This window comes from Gobio gobio (genome assembly GCF_949357685.1).
Source record: "Gobio gobio genome assembly, chromosome: 12".
In the NCBI taxonomy this organism is placed as follows: Eukaryota; Metazoa; Chordata; class Actinopteri; order Cypriniformes; family Gobionidae; genus Gobio; species Gobio gobio.
The window spans coordinates 50,361,015-50,379,775 of NC_137105.1; the positions used below are offsets into that span (position 1 = coordinate 50,361,015).

The 18,761-nt window shown below is 40.4% G+C and overlaps 1 protein-coding gene across 1 annotated transcript in view; it reads right to left on the bottom strand.

Moving 5' to 3' along the window:
• Positions 1–18,761, bottom strand: part of rngtt (RNA guanylyltransferase and 5'-phosphatase) — a 174,794-nt gene that overhangs the window by 94,387 nt on the left and 61,646 nt on the right. The gene's annotated exons all lie outside the window — the stretch shown is intronic.

An 18,761-nucleotide genomic window follows, 5' to 3' on the forward strand; every position in this document is an offset into this window, starting at 1 on the left:
TGTACTTCGTATTAGATTGTGGTACAGTACCGAAGCCAAAATTGTGGTATCGAGCCATCCCTACAGTCTTCATCGAAAGACTGGATGATTTATGAAGTAGGCTTTATGTTGTGTAATATTTGGCGGAGTAGAATGTATTCTGACGAGAAAATGTCATAGCCTACATGTAATGTGAGCAGTGTTGGGGTTAAGCATTACAAGTAACTTGAGTTACGTAATATTACAACTTTTTCCAAGTAACTAGTAAAGTAACGCATTACTTTTCAAATTTACAACAAAATATCTGAGTTATTCACATTAATTTGACTGACAGCTCTCCTGCCCCCATGTTGAGAAAAATAAGTGCAGAGGCGTGTGTGTGTGTGTGTGTGTGTGAACATGATGATTATTGTAGTTCTATTATAGTGAGCATTTATTTATCTCACTTGCACAATAAAGATTCTGTACTACTCAAAATGAATAAAATCAGTCAAATGCAAAATCAGAGTACTATGCAAACCTCCAATAATTAAATGTTAAATAAAACAACTTTTTTCTGCATTTAATCTACCTTTATATTTAATTTACCAATGTCTTGCTGCTGACCTTTGATGAATTACTAGATTTTTAGTTTTTATTGGTAAAACTTTTTTCTCCTGCGTCTTATTCTACCATTATCCAGAATGGCAGCAGAGCAGCGCCCTCTACTGTTCATGCGTCAATTTGCATTTTTACTTCAGTCTGAGGCTTATTTTTTCCATTTTGGTATGAAGAGGTCTTTACCGTTGCACAGAAATATAACTTTTTTGTTATAAAAAAAAACAAAAACAAGAACAAGCCCAGCCCAGGTGAGAAAAAGTAACGCAAAAGTAACGTATCGCATTACTTTTCTTAAAAAGTAACTAAGTAACTCAATTAGTTACTTTTTAAGGGAGTAACGTAATATTGTAATGCATTACTTTTCAAAGTAACTTTCCCCAACACTGAATGTGACAACATCAGCTTGTAAGCTTGAAGCACAAGCATGAGCCCAGCCCTTCCCATACTGAAATAAAGAAGACTTTTGAATGTTTTGTACATTAATAACCTCACACACTATATGATAGCTTGCGCGAAAACTGCTTTAACGATAAGTTGACTGCTTTTTGACGCAGTTTGAGTCCTATATTGGCTATATTTGCATTTTTGTTAAACAAACTTTTGCCATTGCAGTAATGAAATCTCTTATTTTTCAACTTTACAATAATACCAGCATCATGTGGTGCAAATGTTTAATTGTAATGACGTATTGCACTGGCTTTCGGTATTGACAAACGGCTCTGTCTGTTATTCGGCAGTATAAAACTTCAGATCGGGCATTGCACCAAGCAAAAATCATCGTAATCATTACAAAAAGTAAAGAAAAAGCGTCTAACACGATCTAAGCGTGTTCGTTCGAATGGCTTGTTTTCCCCCACGGCATAAACGGATATGACGTTTTTGTGGGCGTTCCCAGTAATGCCGACCAAGTCCAAGATATTCCAAAAAATGTCAGTAATGTAGATCAGATTCCAATCGTATACACAAGTAATCAAATTTGGACTGACAGTGTGAACATAGCTTTTGTATATCTCCCTTATTCAATGAACTAAACTGAGATAAGAGAGACAAAGAAAATGTGCAGAGCGGTGGGTCTGCTTGAAGGATTGAAAAGCATGTGAAATAATAAATACATTGAAACTTTTTTTTTTTTTTTGTAAACAGCAGTCGTTGTCAACACATTATCTGAGGATAACTATGCAGAACCAAGCAAAAACGCATATATCATAAACAACTACGGTTCAGACACAGCAGAGAGCATCTAATAGAGTAGCATTTTGCTGCAAACCATATCCTGGGATCATCCGCACATGATCTCGCTGACCTTCTTCAATACATCTGAGGTATAGAAAGAACTAAAAGCCTCACAGAAAGGCTTTTGCGTCTGCTGCGTCCTCCACAAACTAGTTGAAGAGGAATTATGTTGTGCAATTTACATTCGGCACTAATTGCATGGGTGTGTTTGCACTGTTACTTAATTTGCATATTTCCTTTAGTAAACCAGGAGCTAAAACAACTCCAACCGTGCTTGAAAATAACGCTAACAGCAGGCACAATCCATCCTGTAGTGTAATAAGAAACATAAAAGACAGGACTATTAGCTTTCATTTCTTCTACATCCCAGACGCCACAAATCTTCACTACAGGAACAGAAAGTAAGAACCGGTGGGAAACTTTGAGCCTAAATCATAAAGAATATACAAAGAGCTTAGGTATTTTAAAATAAGTGCTGTTCGTTCAGTATTGCTGAGGGCCTCCTAAGGCCAGAGACTGCCAAATGAAGCAGAACATTAGGGCCCCCACAGTGCAAGCTGGCCGCTTGGGCCCCTGGGAGCCTCGGTGCATTTAGTGGTGCAGACCACTGACGCAATGAGTGCACTTACCACCAGAGACCCCACGACTATTTTCAGAAATCAAATAATTTGCCTCCCAAATCAGCCTTTTCCCTAGATTCTTCTTCTAAAGCCAGCACTTATCATACAGCAGGATGAGGGGTGTTCAGTGCCATGTGGTGTGTTTGAAAGGCAAAGACGTTGTGCTTGAACATCAGAAACGAAAGCATCTCTGGGCTTTACAAGATTAGATGCCAGATGGCAAAACACGGCCAAATCTGATGCTATGTCTCTGCCTCGCTGTCTAATAAGATGCATCTCAATTTAAGATGATGGAAGAGTTGAAAGATCTACTCCTGTCCAAATGCAAATCTGACTGCACATAATAATCAGTTAGCAAGGAACGAGTGTTTACAAGTTACTGTAATTTATAGTTATTACTATAGTAAATACATGTAACGTGTAACAAGGACACATTCAAATAAGTTGTTTTACAAACCATTTATTTGGTGTGGTCTGTATAACAGTTTTTGAAGAGCTGTATCATTACTGCGCATCAGTCGGCTATTGCAGTTTGATGAATGTCAGATTAGTCTATGCCTAAACGAGGGACGAGTTGAGTCGGATTCAAGACAGAGAACAGAAGAAGTTTGAGCACGAGTCAAGACCAAGACTAGAAGAGGGTTGAGCACGAATTCAAGATCAAGACTAGAAGAGGGTTGAGCACGAATTCAAGATCAAGACTAGAAGAGGGTTGACCACGAATTCAAGACCAAGACTAGAAGAGGGTTGACCACTAATTCAAGACCAAGACTAGAAGAGGGTTGACCACGAGTCAAGATCAAGACTAGAAGAGGGTTGACCACGAATTCAAGACCAAGACCAGAAGAGGGTTGACCACGAATTCAAGATCAAGACTAGAAGAGGGTTGACCACTAATTCAAGACCAAGACTAGAAGAGGGTTGACCACGAATTCAAGACCAAGACTAGAAGAGGGTTGACCACTAATTCAAGACCAAGACTAGAAGAGGGTTGACCACTAATTCAAGACCAAGACTAGAAGAGGGTTGACCACGAATTCAAGATCAAGACTAGAAGAGGGTTGACCACGAATTCAAGACCAAGACCAGAAGAGGGTTGACCACGAATTCAAGATCAAGACCAGAAGAGGGTTGAGCACGAGTCAAGATCAAGACTAGAAGAGGGTTGACCACGAATTCAAGACCAAGACTAGAAGAGGGTTGACCACGAATTCAAGATCAAGACTAGAAGAGGGTTGACCACTAATTCAAGACCAAGACCAGAAGAGGGTTGACCACGAATTCAAGATCAAGACTAGAAGAGGGTTGAGCACGAATTCAAGATCAAGACTAGAAGAGGGTTGACCACTAATTCAAGACCAAGACCAGAAGAGGGTTGACCACGAATTCAAGATCAAGACTAGAAGAGGGTTGAGCACGAGTCAAGACCAAGACTAGAAGAGGGTTGACCACGAATTCAAGACCAAGACCAGAAGAGGGTTGACCACGAATTCAAGACCAAGACCAGAAGAGGGTTGACCACGAATTCAAGATCAAGACTAGAAGAGGGTTGACCACGAATTCAAGATCAAGACTAGAAGAGGGTTGAGCACGAGTCAAGATCAAGACTAGAAGAGGGTTGACCACGAATTCAAGACCAAGACTAGAAGAGGGTTGACCACGAATTCAAGATCAAGACTAGAAGAGGGTTGACCACTAATTCAAGACCAAGACCAGAAGAGGGTTGACCACGAATTCAAGATCAAGACTAGAAGAGGGTTGACCACGAATTCAAGACCAAGACCAGAAGAGGGTTGAGCACGAGTCAAGATCAAGACTAGAAGAGGGTTGACCACGAATTCAAGACCAAGACTAGAAGAGGGTTGAGCACGAGTCAAGATCAAGACTAGAAGAGGGTTGACCACGAATTCAAGACCAAGACCAGAAGAGGGTTGACCACGAATTCAAGACCAAGACCAGAAGAGGGTTGACCACGAATTCAAGATCAAGACTAGAAGAGGGTTGACCACGAATTCAAGATCAAGACTAGAAGAGGGTTGACCACGAATTCAAGACCAAGACCAGAAGAGGGTTGACCACGAATTCAAGATCAAGACCAGAAGAGGGTTGAGCACGAGTCAAGATCAAGACTAGAAGAGGGTTGACCACGAATTCAAGATCAAGACTAGAAGAGGGTTGACCACGAATTCAAGATCAAGACTAGAAGAGGGTTGACCACGAATTCAAGACCAAGACCAGAAGAGGGTTGACCACGAATTCAAGATCAAGACTAGAAGAGGGTTGACCACGAATTCAAGATCAAGACTAGAAGAGGGTTGAGCACGAGTCAAGATCAAGACTAGAAGAGGGTTGACCACGAATTCAAGATCAAGACTAGAAGAGGGTTGACCACGAATTCAAGATCAAGACTAGAAGAGGGTTGACCACGAATTCAAGACCAAGACCAGAAGAGGGTTGACCACGAATTCAAGACCAAGACCAGAAGAGGGTTGACCACGAATTCAAGATCAAGACTAGAAGAGGGTTGACCACGAATTCAAGATCAAGACTAGAAGAGGGTTGAGCACGAGTCAAGATCAAGACTAGAAGAGGGTTGACCACGAATTCAAGACCAAGACCAGAAGAGGGTTGACCACGAATTCAAGATCAAGACTAGAAGAGGGTTGACCACGAATTCAAGACCAAGACTAGAAGAGGGTTGAGCACGAGTCAAGATCAAGACTAGAAGAGGGTTGAGCACGAGTCAAGATCAAGACTAGAAGAGGGTTGACCACGAATTCAAGACCAAGACCAGAAGAGGGTTGAGCACGAGTCAAGATCAAGACTAGAAGAGGGTTGAGCCAAGTCAAGATCAAGACTAGAAGAGGGTTGAGCACGAATTCAAGACCAAGACCAGAAGAGGGTTGAGCACGAGTCAAGATCAAGACTAGAAGAGGGTTGACCACGAATTCAAGATCAAGACTAGAAGAGGGTTGAGCCAAGTCAAGATCAAGACTAGAAGAGGGTTGAGCACGAATTCAAGACCAAGACCAGAAGAGGGTTGAGCATGATTTAAGACCAAGACTAGAAGAGGGTTGAGCATGATTTAAGACCAAGACTAGACGAGGGTTGACCACGAATTCAAGACCAGAAGAGGGTTGACCAAGAATTCAAGACCAAGACCAGAAGAGGGTTGAGCATGATTTAAGACCAAGACTAGACGAGGGTTAACCACGAATTCAAGACCAGAAGAGGGTTGACCAAGAATTCAAGACCAAGACCAGAAGAGGGTTGACCACGAATTCAAGACCAAAACTAGAAGAGGGTTGACCAAGAATTCAAGACCAAGACCAGAAGAGGGTTGACCACGAATTCAAGATCAAGACTAGGAGAATGTTGAGCACGAGTCAAGACCAAGACCAGGAGAGGGTTGACCATGATTTAAGACAGAGACTAGAAGAGGGTTGACCACGAATTCAAGACCAAGAGCAGAACAAGTTTGAGCCCGAGTTAAGACCAAGAACAGAAGAGGATTCAGTGGTCGAGTCCGATCTTGAGTACTACAACACTGACAAAGCAGTCCAGTCCAGCCTGCAAGGTGATTTATAGAAAAATACCAAATTAAATTAAATATAGTCATTCATCACTCACACATATGCACAAATTCTCATTTTTCCACCGCATCTGTGAGTAGCATCTGGGAGACAACATGGACAGGTACAAGCAACTATATTATAAAAATAGATTATAAATTAAAATTAAAAATTAAATGACAGCTCAGGCTTGTAAATAAATGAGCGGTTTCATTTTTAGGCCTAACTTTGTGTTTTTAAAGCTAAAGAGCACTGACTGTTTTATTATTTTTATGGTCAATGTCGTTTGATTAATATTCCCCAATTACTAGTTTAAGTAAATGCCTCTGGTGAAAGAATTTAATAAATTCCTATTTGTTTTCCCATATCAGTAATTAAAGCAGCATATTCTAGACTTTATTAAATACAGAGGATCAAGTGCAGCACATGTGCTCTCATGGGTACACCAAGGTTTAACGAAAAAATAAAATGGACCACTACGGCATGTGTTTTTCTCCTATGAGCGACCCATCAGAGAACGTTTCACATCCTCAGCAAAGCAAAACAATGGATGGCAATGCCAAGATATGCATACATTCTAAAAATGCACATTAAAAAAACTCTTTATCTGATAAGACATGCGCATAAATTGGAAACACATTTACTGAATAAATCCCTTGAAGAGTTCCCTTGACTCATGAACATGACTGCCTCAACAGAGGATGTGATTGGATAACCGGACTGACTAGTGAACCAATCGCATCACAGCATCTCAAGTGTTGGTTTGGTGGTTCTGAAATGCCTTAGTCAAAGTCTGTCATCAGAATGCTTTGGCATAATTACCTCCCTGAACACACAATTGGGTTCCCAAACACCAGTATCTGAACGCAAGAGAACATGACAGCAAAAAAAAAAGGAAAGTTATTTACAATGTTTCAAAAGATGTATAAAGAAGCATTTTATTGCTGGTTTGTAATTGTGGGTTTTTTGTTTTTGTTTATTGATGTCTCATGCACTTTATATGGTTTGTTTTTTGAGTATATCATTATCATTTTCATTATTATTATTATTATATACATGCTGTAAATAACTTGTTGCAGTTATATACATTCATATATTTACAATGTAGTTTTTTGTTGTTGTTTAGGTGGAGGCTTTAAAATAAGCCCTTTGGGTTTTTTGCCTCTCCCTGCACAGTATGTGGATTGTACTGTTGTTTTTTATTGTGTATATTTTATATTTGTGCAAATAAACTAAAACCTAAAAAACAGTGTTTATTGTGTTTCGTCTGAGATGCAAGTCATTAATGATGGAGGAAAAAAGAGCCACAGTTTCTTCCCCAATTGCAGCAACTTCCCTTTTTATTACAGATTTGTTTGTTGTGCCAATTTCCCAGGATGTCTCTTGAACACATGGGATAGAAACATTGCTTCATTCCAATTTTGTGCCCAAGTTAAATCCGCAACTTTGGCTGGAAACATAACTAATTTTTGGAAAGGGTTTAAATATGCAGATAAAACCAATGAATGTGAAATACCTGGAGGATTTTTCTTGAGCAATTTAACTTCTCAGGGCGAACAAAGGGACTGGTGAACAATCTATCAAAACATCCGAGTAACACACAGTATTAAGAATCGAGCATATGTAAACTTCAGCTATAACGCTGAACACTCTGTGTGCCAGAGACGGCACGCCAGCAACAGCAAGAGATATTTTAGTAGCTTAATTCATCTAGAATTTGACCGTCTCCCACAGTGACCCAGTGCAACAGTAATTGTTTGTACTCGGCCAGAAAATCCATCAAATTCATTAGCAAGTGCACAAATTGTTACTTGTACTAAGATGAACAAATGGCTTCCAAAAGCTGTAAAATGTAGCCTGCTATCCATGTAAATAGTGTTATTTTGCACTCTAATTGTCTCATTTTCTCCATTACAATATTTTCCATGTATTCTACTGTTGAAGTTTAGAATAACTGAAACTGTTTTTAAAGAAACCAATTATTCAGGGTTGCATTAAATAGATTAAAATCAGAGGCTGATTACAAATGACTTTCAAATCAATTCTGTTCTTCAAAAATCCTCCTCACAGCCATGCTCAACTGTGCTGATATTAAGCACCACATTAGCATATTTTAAGGGTGAGATGATACAATCTTTCCTTAAGAGACTGGAGTAATGGCTGCTTTGCCATAACAGGGAAAGAATGGATTATAAATGTTATAATTTGTATCATTACTAATGTCTTTGGCTGTATTGTTAAACATTTAAATGCTGCTACTCTTGAGTGGTTCACACAGAACACATGATTTTTTCCACTGCGCTGCTTTTCCATTGTTTTCTAGGTAAACATGCACTAGACCAACACCTTTCACTGTTAAAGGGTTAGTTCACCCAAAAATGAAAATTCTGTCATTAATTACTTACCCTCATGTCTTCAGAACAGAAATGAATATATTTTAGTTGAAATCTGATGGCTCTGAAAGGCATCCATTGGCACAATGTCAATTTACACTCTCAAGACCCTTAAAAGGCACTAAAGACGTCGTTACAAAGTCCATCTCACTACAGTGGTTCGCTTTTACTTTCAGTTTGTTTGTTTTCTCATTAAAGTCTAGGCCTGGTCCTCTCTCGTCCTTCACTGTCGTCGCTCCTCCTTTTATGCGTCCGAGCTCCTCCGTGTGAGATCCGAGACCGGTGTCACACACAGCTGGTGCTCATCATCAATCTCTCACCGGCCTCGGGTCGCTCTCTCACGGCTCTCGCTCGTCCTGCGCGTCTCACCCGTCAATGTGAGTCCTACGCCATTGAAACGCCATTGAAAAGTGACTTTTTGAAACATTTCGTGGTACAGATATATCTATGACAAATCAAACATCTCTAGTTGACTAGCAGAGGATTCATTGTGTTCGTTTGTGTTAAATCAGAGGCGATCTGGAGCAGAAATGTGCTGTTTTTGAAATCATCCCGAGTGCTCGTCGTCGCTGTTATCAGTCCCGTCGTGGAGACTCTCTATTCGTTCCAGTGAAATCACAAAATAAAATGCACTCCAACATGTCTCTTGATATACAATCACTGATGAACACATTAGTGACCCTGGAGCACAAAACCAGTCGTGCGTCTCACGGGTATATTTGTGGCAATAGCCAACAATACATTTTGTGGGTCAAAATTGTCCATTTTTCTTTAATGCCAAAAATCTTTTGTATATTAAGTAAAGATCATGTTCCATGAAGATATTTTGTACATTTCCTACAGTAAATATATCAAAAATGTATTATTAGTAGTAATATGCATTGCTAAGGACTTCATTTGGACAACTTTAAAGGCGATTTTCTCAATATTTCGTTTTTTTTGCACCTTCAGATTCCAGATTTTCAAATAGTTTGGCCAAATATTGTCCAACAAACCGGAAAGCACAATTATTCAGCGCTCAGATGATGTATAAAACTCAATTTAAAAAAAATTAGCCTTATGACTGGGTTTGTGGTCCAGGCTCACATTTGGTTTTAATGAGGAAAAAAACCATAAGATGGCAGACATGCTTAACAAAAGTTCTACCACTAGACCATTAGTGCACACTAACTTTATAGCAGATCTGTGTACATAATCACTGTCTTGAAGAATTTGTACTATATAATGATTTTGATATATGGATGAAACTAGTGCATTAAAAATGCTTGAATTTCATGTCAATAAATTAAACTCAATGTACTATTGAAATTGATTTCTTGATTTCATAATGTAATTTTTTGTTCGTTTCGCCAAGTGTAAATGCAGATATGGGTCAGAGATGCAAGCGGGTCGTTAAAAAAAATGGATATTGCCCCAAAAATTTTGAATTGGGCATCAAGACCTGCAGTGTAAATGCGGTCAAAAAGAGCTCAAGAGAGGAAAACGAGATGCTGATTTCCTCTGCAACTTTATCTGCCGTTGCAAAATAACTGCTTTACACACCATTTGATCTTATATTTTTTTACATTCGTTTTTTTTTTGTCAATTATTTTCTCATTTGAATTTTCCTGAGACGCCACTTCCTCAGAGAAAACAGCCCTGCTCAGAAAAGCAGCATAATTATGTCGCTTTTCTTTTGGAACAGGCTTTGAGTCGCATGATTGTGATTCCTTAAAATGCTGTCTAGGGAGGCAAAGTTTTGGAAGAGAGTCACAGAGTCAAATCTGCACATAAATGCCAGTTCTGTCAAAGCAACCTGGCACATTACAAGACTATCAAGAAGATGTGTGGGAACAAATGACGTATTCAAATCCAATATCCCTATGCAAGATGCAACTTTATTTTTGGAAACACTGATTCATGAGAAAGCAGGGGTAAGGTAGAGCCTGCCAAGCCCAACAGGGAGACACAAGAGAAGCAGAGCTACAACAGGCCAGAACACAGCAGGACCGACAGGAAGTCTTGGCCAAGGAAAGAGTAAAGCGACAATCCTTTGTTTTCATACCATATGCCACACATCCAAGTCGACAAGCTTAACTCTTCACACTACAGGGACTCTTCGGAAGAAATTTCATCAAACAATATTTTCATATTTTACAAGAAAAATGTAGTGGTGCTTGACCTTGCCAAAGCCGCCACATTGCTACTGTGTTCTGAATGGTCACAAAAACATGCAAGGATAATGTGCAGTGTTTGTTCTTACAGGGTTTTTTGTCTTTTGAGGCAGCAAAAACAATTCAAAAAGCAATGGGGCCAAAACAGAACCCACATGACAGATGTTCTGTTGATGAGGCATAATTCTGAAGTCTAACTGAGAAAGACCTGTCTGATAAATATGAGGAAAACCATTTCAAAGCTGTTCCAGAGATACCAACCTTGAGCCTCTCAACTGACGTGCTGTGAGTATCAAACAGTTTCAAAAGCAGCAGTACGGTCTAGGAGAACCAATACAGAACATTTCCCTGCATCGTGTGTTGTTTTGTGCGGCTCGTGGTCGTGTGTTTTCATTTTGTCATGTTCTGATCGCAGTCGATGAGAGCTTTTATTGCCTCTTAAGGCCTGTACACACCGGGACAAATATCGCACGCGCTTATCGCCAGCGTTTTTCGTGACGTTTTTCGGCGCGCCTTGAGTGTTCACACCCAAGCGATTTCCACTGGCGAATCGCCGAGTGAACATGCACATTCAGTAGATGCGCTCCCGGTACACAAGATGGTGCTGTGGCACTTTACGCTTCTGACACTCGCTTGTCACACAGAAGAAGAAGAGAGACAGTATTTACGTGCTTGCCAAAACCACAGATATATTATGTCTATGGCCAAAACCATTCACACACTTTTTGCTAACTGGCAAGCAGCATTAGCAGCTCATCTCTTCTTTGTCTTCTTATTACTTCTTCGTCGTATCAATGTGTGCTCGGCAAGACCGATTTTGTGCTTGAGTGCCACCAAGTGGTGTTTTACTGTCACTTCAGCAGCTCCAGGCACGTGAACAAAAGCGCTGATCTCATTGGTCAGCCAGTTTTTAACGCGGCGCGCCAAAATAAAAAAACGAACCCGAGGCGTTTTTTTTTTTAAATGACGCTTTTACGCCTGGCGTTTTACACGTCGGTGTGAACACTCACATTGGCGCCCATTGTTTAGTCATGAGGCGTTAAAGGCGGCATGAAATCAAATTTTACAATTCGTATTTTTATATTAATATTGTAGTGTTTACTATAACTGATTTATCTGTGCACTTCATTATTTTTTAAAAATTCATTTACCCTTACAATCTTTAATCAAATATGTTAACTTTCCCTCCCCCATCGAAACGACCTCACTTCTCTCCCGGTCATGTGCTATGGCGCGAGGGCGGGGTTATCGCCCCGCCTCGTTTCTGCACCTCCTCTCAGAAACCTGTCACTGATCGTGGTTAGGCGCATTTTTCTCGGTATACACAGTACCTTCTTCAAGAAGGACTTGAGGCAAAAAGAGAGAAATATATGAGAAATAAAAGCTTTTTTTTTTTAAGTAAAAATTACTCAATATAGTCGGACGAACAGCTTATCGTGACGACTCGCACTGAGGAATGCAGCGTGTGTGAACGCGCTTACGGCGCGCCCCCTTATAAGGGAGAGCTGAGAAAAAAGCTTTACAGAAATAAAGCCATAAAAGGCTTAAAATAAGTAAAATCTGTAGCATAAACCAGCGAAAAGTGAGGAAATATGCTCAGTAACATTATGTAGAAAAGATTTAGAGAGAAAATACATTTATTTAAAAGATAGATCGATTTTTTTTTTCCACAACTGAATGCAAACTTCAAATCTGCCTCCATTTTGTTAGCAACGCCCCACTTCCAACGATCCAATCAATTCCCGAAGGACGAAATCAAGCCTCGCCCTACATTTTTTCTCATTTCAGAAGCCGTTTCACTCGGATATACGTCACAATAAGGAGAAAAAGACGATCTCAACTTCCGTTTCATGCCGACTTTAAACGTCGGCGATAAACGCGCGCAAAAATCGTCCCGGTGTGAACAGGCCTTTATTCGTTGTGTTGTTTGTTTCTATGTGCTCTATTAGCTGCGTCAGGTCTAAAGCGGGTGTGTTAGTGCGTGCCAGAGCCAGTCGTGTTTCCACTGTCACTTCCGGGGCTTGATCGGGCCTCGCCGGGGCTTCCTCAGGGTCAATGGCCAGGGTTTTTTGGCCTGCCGAATACTTTGGTCCAAAGCGGGCCAGCTTAGGCTTGAGGAGTGGTAAAAAAGACAGAGTTTATCTGAGTCTGGAGACGCAACGCCGTGGATGATTTCATACACAAGGCAACATCAGCAATCATTTCAGCTCAAAACTCATTTTCGAGGAGCGAGTGTTTGAAATAACTTCTGTTTGTGATCCGATGTGGATTCTGATCAAGACAGAAATATTGAAATGCGATGCAAAAGACTATGCGCGCTTACCATTACTATAGTAAACATGGTAAATACGGCCGCTTGAAGAAACCAGACAAATCATATGGGCGATCACAATCGTGTATTTATTAGGGATGCACCGAATCCAGGATTCGGCTGAATATTGGGCTTTTTGACGAGGTTCGGTTTCTGCCGGACCTTAGAATTTTTTTCCACCTTAGGCTTGCACTACGCGTGCTCCGCTGGTCAAACGTAATGACGCTGCCGTTGATTATTTGCAATGCCGATTTGTCTCGTTGTGAAAAGAGCCTAAACAATAGCCGCTGTTAAAACATTTGCGTATGAAACATCCGAAAGAATACGAGTTGTGCATGAGGGAATCTACAGACAGCAGCCAAAATACAGCAACTTCAGATACGGCAAAGGAAGGACAGTCATCCTGGCATAATGTTGCCTATCCTCTCTTTTTTTTTTTTACAGTTAAAATAAAATCAAATGAAAAATACACTGCTATGGACGTTGTTTACGTCATTAATGTGTTTACTGTGATAATGGACTGAGGATGGGAGTAGGATTCGGTTTCGGCAGACTCTTAACCAGTGGATTCGGTATTCGGTTTCGGCAGAATCTTAACCAGTGGATTCGGTATTCGGTTTCGGCAGAATCTTAACCAGTGGATTCGGTATTCGGTTTCGGCAGAATCTTAACCAGTGGATTCGGTATTCGGTTTCGGCAGAATCTTAACCAGTGGATTCAGTATTCGGTTTCGGCAGAATCTTAACCAGTGGATTCGGTATTCGGTTTCGGCAGACTCTTAACCAGTGGATTCGGTATTCGGTTTCAGCAGAATCTTAACCAGTGGATTCGGTATTCGGTTTCGGCAGAATCTTAACCAGTGGATTCGGTATTCGGTTTCAGCAGAATCTTAACCAGTGGATTCGGTATTCGGTTTCAGCAGAATCTTAACCAGTGGATTCGGTATTTGGTTTCGGCAGAATCTTAACCAGTGGATTCGGTATTCGGTTTCAGCAGAATCTTAACCAGTGGATTCGGTATTCGGTTTCAGCAGAATCTTAACCAGTGGATTCGGTATTCGGTTTCGGCAGAATCTTAACCAGTGGATTCGGTATTCGGTTTCGGCAGAATTTTAACCAGTGGATTCGGTATTTCGACAGAATCTTAACCAGTGGATTCGGTATTCGGTTTCGGCAGAATTTTAACCAGTGGATTCGGTATTCGGTTTCAGCAGAATCTTAACCAGTGGATTCGGTATTTCGACAGAATCTTAACCAGTGGATTCGGTATTCGGTTTCGACAGAATCTTAACCAGTGGATTCGGTATTCGGTTTCGGCAGACTCTTAACCAGTGGATTCGGTATTCGGTTTCAGCAGAATCTTAACCAGTGGATTCGGTATTCGGTTTCGGCAGAATCTTAACCAGTGGATTCGGTATTCGGTTTCAGCAGAATCTTAACCAGTGGATTCGGTATTCGGTTTCAGCAGAATCTTAACCAGTGGATTCGGTATTTGGTTTCGGCAGAATCTTAACCAGTGGATTCGGTATTCGGTTTCAGCAGAATCTTAACCAGTGGATTCGGTATTCGGTTTCAGCAGAATCTTAACCAGTGGATTCGGTATTCGGTTTCGGCAGAATCTTAACCAGTGGATTCGGTATTCGGTTTCGGCAGAATTTTAACCAGTGGATTCGGTATTTCGACAGAATCTTAACCAGTGGATTCGGTATTCGGTTTCGGCAGAATTTTAACCAGTGGATTCGGTATTCGGTTTCAGCAGAATCTTAACCAGTGGATTCGGTATTTCGACAGAATCTTAACCAGTGGATTCGGTATTCGGTTTCGACAGAATCTTAACCAGTGGATTCGGTATTCGGTTTCGAAAGAATCTTAACCAGTGGATTCGGTATTCGGTTTCGAAAGAATCTTAACCAGTGGATTCGGTATTCGGTTTCAGCAGAATCTTTACCAGTGGATTCGGTATTCGGTTTTGGCAGAATCTTAACCAGTGGATTCGGTATTCGGCCGAACCAATCTGGATTCGGTGCATCCCTAGTATTTATTTAATCTGTCAGTACATCTCGACTAGAGCTGTTCCGATTCCAATACTAGTATCGGAAATATCTCCGATACCACAACAAATTCTGGCATCGGTATCGGCGAGTACTTGAACCCATGTACCGATCCGATACCATTTTTTTAAACAAGACCAAGTTATGACCGCTAGATTTGACTAACCACTGTGCGGTTCTTCTTCACTGCTCAGAATGCATTGCAAACACAGGAAGTTGTGCTGTGTGGCCACAAGCAACCCCTGTTTCTGCATAATCTTAACCAGTGGATTCGGTATTCGGTTTCAGCAGAATCTTAACCAGTGGATTCAGTATTCGGTTTCAGCAGAATCTTAACCAGTGGATTCGGTATTCGGTTTCAGCAGAATCTTAACCAGTGGATTCAGTATTCGGTTTCAGCAGAATCTTAACCAGTGGATTCAGTATTCGGTTTCGACAGAATCTTAACCAGTGGATTCGGTATTCGGTTTCAGCAGAATCTTAACCAGTGGATTCAGTATTCGGTTTCAGCAGAATCTTAACCAGTGGATTCAGTATTCGGTTTCGGCAGAATCTTAACCAGTGGATTCGGTATTCGGTTTCGGCAGAATTTTAACCAGTGGATTCGGTATTTCGACAGAATCTTAACCAGTGGATTCGGTATTCGGTTTCGGCAGAATCTTAACCAGTGGATTCGTTATTCGGTTTCGGCAGAATCTTAACCAGTGGATTCGGTATTCGGTTTCGGCAGAATCTTAACCAGTGGATTCGTTATTCGGTTTCAGCAGAATCTTAACCAGTGGATTCGTTATTCGGTTTCGGCAGAATCTTAACCAGTGGATTCGGTATTCGGTTTCGGCAGAATCTTAACCAGTGGATTCGGTATTCGGTTTCAGCAGAATCTTAACCAGTGGATTCGGTATTCGGTTTCGGCAGAATCTTAACCAGTGGATTCGTTATTCGGTTTCGGCAGAATTTTAACCAGTGGATTCGGTATTCGGTTTCGGCAGAATCTTAACCAGTGGATTCGGTATTCGGTTTCGGCAGAATCTTAACCAGTGGATTCGGTATTCGGTTTCGGCAGAATTTTAACCAGTGGATTCGGTATTTCGACAGAATCTTAACCAGTGGATTCGGTATTCGGTTTCGGCAGAATCTTAACCAGTGGATTCGGTATTCGGTTTCAGCAGAATCTTAACCAGTGGATTCGGTATTCGGTTTCGGCAGAATCTTAACCAGTGGATTCGGTATTCGGTTTCAGCAGAATCTTAACCAGTGGATTCGGTATTCGGCCGAACCAATCTGGATTCGGTGCATCCCTAGTATTTATTTAATCTGTCAGTATATCTCGACTAGAGCTGTTCCGATTCCTGCATTGCAAACACAGGAAGTTGTGCTGTGTTGCCACAAGCAACCCCTGTTTAGAGCAGCGAAGAAGAAATGAAAAAGCGTTAGCAGTATGTCCGCTGTTTAGCAGTATGTCCGCTGTTTAGCAGTATGTCCGCTGTTTAGCAGTATTTCGTCTCTGTGTGGATGGCGGGCGCCCACGCACACACACGCACGTGACACTCGCTCGCTGTCTTTGTCCTCCCCCAGTTTCTCTACCTCTACGTGCGTTTTTACAGTCTATGGTCACTATATGTATATGAGGACACGACGGTTGTAAAGAGATTATTTTCTGATTAATATATAATTTTTTATATTCCTACATTTATTTGTTGCACTGTTTTTTATACAGTTATATTGTAAAACTAAAATACCTTTTTCAGTTTGCAGTGTTAGATTTCTGGCTGCATTTGAAGTTCTTAAAGAAAAATGAATAATATTACTGTCAAATGCATGTCAGATAATAAAAATACTGTAATAAATACAGTAGTTCACCATGTATTTGTTCATGTTTTATTAAGGGATAAGTCTGAAGCACACCATAAGATAATTCTAGCAGTTAATACAGGGCTAGTAGTCTATACAGCTGTATATACAGATACACACGTAGGTATCGGATCAGTACTCTGTATCGGCCGATACCCTGAGCCCAGGTATCGGAATCGGAATCGGTATCGGGAAGGGAAAAAGGGTATCGGAACATCTCTAGTCTCGACTCGGCTGTGTATAATTTTATTAACAAATAATCAATAACTATTTTTAATATTTGAAACTCAGAATGCCAAAAAAGGAATTCCATGGGAGGAGTAAGACAACCTTTAACTCTTTCCCCGCCGTTGACGGAAATTTCCTGGCTTTTCGTGTTTTCACTATTACACATCTCCTGAACGAGTACAGAAACTCCTGATTAAAACACAGGCGATGAAGACGCAGAAACAAGCGATATCATCATATGCACATGTAAAATAACGAATATTAAACAGCATATAAATCAAAACGGCCTAATGTTTCTGAATGAAATGTCACCCCAGGACGAGCTACAGGACTGAGAAGCTTTGGGGTGTTGATGGATTGATCTACTCCATCTGTGTTTTGATCATCGCTCTGAATCCCATCTGGATGTAGTCTTTGACAAAAACGTGATTTTAGCTCAAAATGTTGCTTTTTTTTTATGAAACGCACCCACATTCAAGTGTTGATAAAACAAGAATGCATGAAGCTAGAATAAAACAGTTCTGTTGTTGTTTAAAAGCAGTGGCTCTGTTCTTTCTTTTGATATATTGCATATTCAGACATTCATGCAACACAAATTCTGGGGGCCATGAAACTTGTGAAAATCATCAAAAACGCTGGCGCTGACTGGCAACTTTTTTTTTTTTTAAATGCTGGCGGGGAAGAGTTAAAAACCTATCCACAACACATGCAGAAAGAAGCTAAACGCAACAAACTCAAGAATCTCCTGCACGCTGTTTGTAAATGAGAACTCCAGCAGAGCTCGGCAAAACCATATTTTAAGAGCCATATCTGCATTACTCTTTAATGCACTCGTATTTTAAATAAAAAAAGCAATAAATAAAGTTGATGACATGTGCTTAGTGCATACGCAAGCACTATAACTGAATTGGGTATTAGTCTCCTGAAGCATCACTGGACAAGCTCAATTAATGTGCCGTCTATATTTATAAACTGGTTGCCTGTGGCATCAATCTTAAAAGTGACGGATCAGCGTTGCATTTTTGGAAAAATGTTCCTTTCAGTAGCCAAGCAAGACAAATCCAAGCGTCCTGTCTCAGATGCACACTGTGTAAAGACGATTTCCTGGATTTATTTGATGTTTCCTGCATTGCAATGAGCCAAAGATGATGCAAGAACGTCCTAAGATAGACTCATTCCCTCCCAAAACTGATGAATTATAACTTAAAATGAACTGATCTACACAATTTATTGATATCAAATCAATATGAAATCAAAACGGACCCTATTTTCTGTCCTAATACACATTTCTGGTCTTATTGTGAATGATTTAGCTCTGCATGCCATTTCACAGAATTCTCACCAACTCTGCACAGCTTCGATTTAGGGAGAAAAAACCTTTACAGAAAATCAAGCTTACCTTAAAGCTCCTCCGAAAAAAAATGTGTGTGAAAAGTGCTGTACAAATCAAACTTACTACAAATGATTTCCTTTTCACTCGAAAGGACCAAGCAGTTTTTTCTATATATATTCCATTTCATGAAGAAATATGTCTCATTATAGACATAAAAAGGGCTGCACATGCAGTTTCATGACATATATGACTTAATTTCGTCTGTGCATAAACACAGATAGATATTTTAACATTTTGAATGGATGACAGGATAACACTTAAAAGTAGTCTGCTTGATTTATGTGCTATATTCAAAGGTATTCTGAAGCTGTGGATCATAATTTGGCTGAGGGGAAGAATATATAGGGGGAAATTATAAATAAATTCAAGCCTGCCATG